This window comes from Euphorbia lathyris, chromosome 7, assembly GCF_963576675.1.
Source record: "Euphorbia lathyris chromosome 7, ddEupLath1.1, whole genome shotgun sequence".
Classification (NCBI taxonomy): domain Eukaryota; kingdom Viridiplantae; phylum Streptophyta; class Magnoliopsida; order Malpighiales; family Euphorbiaceae; genus Euphorbia; species Euphorbia lathyris.
In genome coordinates this window covers 38,598,780-38,602,589 of record NC_088916.1, presented here as the reverse complement: position 1 = coordinate 38,602,589, position 3,810 = coordinate 38,598,780, and the positions used below count along the sequence as shown (strand labels likewise).

General features: G+C 31.6%; 1 long non-coding RNA gene across 1 annotated transcript; it reads left to right on the top strand.

Moving 5' to 3' along the window:
• The first annotated feature begins 232 nt into the window (after positions 1-232).
• Positions 233-3,255, top strand: LOC136234904 (uncharacterized). Its single transcript, XR_010691524.1, has 4 exons — positions 233-491; positions 752-939; positions 1,928-2,008; positions 2,752-3,255. It is a non-coding gene; the product is annotated as an uncharacterized lncRNA (long non-coding RNA).
• Positions 3,256-3,810: the final 555 nt, after the last annotated feature.

The window sequence follows — 3,810 nt, the reverse complement described above, 5'->3', positions numbered from 1 at the left end:
GTAAAATTGCTCCTGACCCATAACGTTAGGGATATTTTTGCACCTTAACCAAAAAAAAAAAAAAGTGGTTTTACCAACACTATTGTAGCAACACTTTAAAATAGTGCAGCTATGAAATACACTATTTTATTTTTTATTTGAGATAAAAAGAAAATATAGTTGGGCTTTGAAATATAGATGGGATTTGTAAAACCCAACCCACTTATGTGACTTCTCTACTACTAACCCTAATTCATCCCACATCATTCTTTGCTACTGTTTACTTCGACTTCTCTTCCACCTCTCACTCTCAACCTCTTCTTCATCGTTATCTTTTCCTTCTTTCAACTCCGATAAACCACTCCATGTCTCCTGTTTCTCTCAAATCTGGCGATTCTCTGCCTCATGGGTACACGAAGAGCGAAGAAAAATTGCAAAAATCGGGTGACGATGTTGATCCGATCCGGTCGTCGAAATGCTGGCCGCTCTAGAACTTGTGCCGCTCCCAAGAGGTATCACTTCTGATCATGGAGACATTGTGAATTTAAGTTTCTACCCTTTCTCTAAGTTCTAGAATGTAGTTTGTGATTTTACCTATAAGTTGAAATTATAGAATTAAGGTCGTCTTAGGGCTTGAGATTGGCTATGTTGTGATTTTTAATTACTTTTTAGGTTTTTAATTTGAGTATATTGTGATTTCACCTATCCTTTTTGCTTTCAAATCTATCTGAAATCCCTCTGTTTCTTAATCCGAAAATTGGGTTCCTTTCAGAAATGAGCATCCTATTATTCCAGTTAACAAGGAGCACAGGACATCAGCAAAGCTTTTAAACTCCACACTTGGTTCAATCTTTTCACTGACTAAGTTGTCTATGAAGATGGAAAGCTACACACTATATGGTTATTAGCTTCAGATATACAGCAATAGGGTGTCTATCAAGTGAAGAACCTAATCTTCAGGTTGGTGTTGTGCCTAATAATTTCTATTCTATATTAAATTGTATTATCATTAGGCTGAATTGTAACTGTAAGTTAAGTTAAAGTTATCAACTCATCTTATTTATTTAAATTAATCTTAATTGTTGGACCAATTACTGGCATAGGTTCGTTCAACCACCTACCCTCTTATGACATTGAAATTACTCCATTTTTTTAGGGAATATGTTGGATGGGAAGATTCTTAAATTGGGGTTTACAGTTGCTAATGCTTTGAATGTTTAAAATTAACCACATGGTTGCCTTTTACTTTTTTTTTTTTCTAAAATGGATTTGAATTCATGGTTGCCTTTTACTGGTTGTTTGGTGCACTTATTATATGACAGGGAGTTATGCATACCTCTGAATATCCAAAAAAACAACTAATGCACTATCCATCAATTAAATGCTCTCAAAAGTGTGTGATTCTGCCCTAGCTCAATATTCTGCATTAATTGTTATAGGTTTAAAGCATTATTTGGCTCCTAATCTATCCAAAATTGTGTCATTTGGCCCTGATCTATTATTTGGTCACATTTGGCCCTTGACCTATCCCATTTGGTAAAATTTCACCCAATTTGTATGAATGAGTAACAGAATCATTATCTCATCGATAAGTAACGATATTTTGACACTTATACTTAAAACGTGATATTTCCTAAAGTTTTTTTCCCCACATTATGTGGAAATAATTTAGATTAAAAAAACAAAAAAACAAAAAACAAATCCTAAACTAAAATCTATTAAGTTCAAGTGTCAAAATATCGTTACTTATCAATGAGATAATGATTCGGTTAAGTTTGAATCCAAATTGGGTGAAAGTTCACCAATTTGGGATAGATCAGGGGCCAAATGATAAAATTTTGGATAGATCAGTGGCCAAATAGTATTTTAAACCATTGTTATATGACAGAGAGTTGAATATATTAATTTTCCTTAGTTTACTCACTGTTAGCAACTTAATATCTGGCAGACTACTATTACAAGTTAGTGGAATGTCAGAGAAGGCCTCTATCAGATCCTTCAAATCGCTGCAAAACAGTCTCGGTGTCAAGTGAGTTCTTCTCTTCTAATGAAGTTGTAATTCTAACTTGATGTAAATCCGGTATATAGTTTATGATATTATTTCCTTTAGCGCTTGTGAAATTATGGAGGGAACAAATATTTTATTAGGAGTAATGTCCTTTGTATAAGTTGTTGATTAGGAGTAATATCCTTTATTTGAGGAGTTTGGAATTTGATATGTGCTCATTTTTCATTTGTTATTTGCTGGAATTTGTACTTGCCTATAGTATGATTGTCTCTACTTATGGAAAACTCAAGGAGAAAAAGGTATTAATTTAGCAGAAAAAAATTTCTAGGTGTTAGCTTATGAGTATTTGATGCCATTAGATTAGAGATTGAGGCTTTTTTTACTGCTGGCTTGAAACTTGGCTTTCCTATAATGATATGGATTACTCCATTCCTTTACCATAATTTTTCTTTTTGGTATCTTTCTTGAAACATTAATCAAACTTTCCTCTTTTAGTTAACATTTTAATTTCTTTCCATGTCCGTGTCAGGACCATCTACTCTATGGAATCGACAATAAGCATTATAGTCCCTTTAATATTTTTCACCCTTCTTTCTAGTGCTACAAATTTTATGATATTTTCTCCTAAAATTGGGTAGAACCATGAGTTTGTTTGGTTCAATTATTAGATTATAACTGTTGTAATTAGCTATTCATGTTAGTTATTAGATTTTAGCTAATTCATAAATTAACACGATTTATTCATGTAACTCATTTTTTTATAGTCCACAATTGAAGAGATGTGTTCGTATGGAGCAAATAGTGAGAATGTTGAGCAGCTTATTTGTGGTGACACATCACATGGACTCTCTTGGCTTATTGGCAGACGTGTAATACCTAAGAAATTGAAGGAACAGTCAATTGGAAATGTTTCTGATGCCTATGTAGAGGATTAACAAAGATAAAAAAAAACCAATTGCAAGGTGAAATGGAGGAGAAAGTTATCCAACTTGAAGACGTAATGGAGGAGAAAATGAAACAAGTGGATCAAAAAGTGAGGAAGAGCTTGACATTAATCATAAACAAATTGGTAGAAGTTAATTCCAATCTCAATATTGATATTGAGGATATATATGGTGACATTTCAAATGAAAATGAGAATGCTACTGTCTTTTCTAAGGGGTTTGAAGGATAGGTTATATTATGACTTTATTATACTTTTTATTATGTGTTTTGGATCATTTGAGAATTTTAAATTTCATTGTTAATATATTGGCCTATTATGGATTTATAATTGCACTTAACGGTTTTTTATGCTATTATTTAAATTCAAAAATTTCTTTTAATTTTTTTGAGTGTTGCACGAGTTAAAGATTATGTTGCATATAACAGTGTTACATTAAATATCGTTAAAATTTCAAACAAAAAGCGTTGCTATTAACATAATATAAAAAATTTGCTAAAAAATATTAAATTAAAAAGTATTAAATTAAATAGTTGCTTAAAAAGTGTTAAATTAAAAGATGTTGCAAATTATATATGAAAGAGTTGCTTGAAACAAAAAAAAATGTTAAATTAAAAAGTGTTGCAATTATATATAAAAAGAGTTGCAACTAAAAACCATGTTGCATAAAAACTTATTGCAAGTAAGTTCAAAGGTGTTGCTTATAATTTTATTCGATAATAGTGTTACCTGTTCTACGATATAGGCAACGCTTTCATTTAAGTTGCTATAGGATAGGAAAATGTTGCCACAGATACGTGTTGCAACATTTGTATCAATGTTGCTAAAAATGTGAAAAGTGTTGCTTAAGATATCTTTAGCAACGTGCGAAAAAGCAACT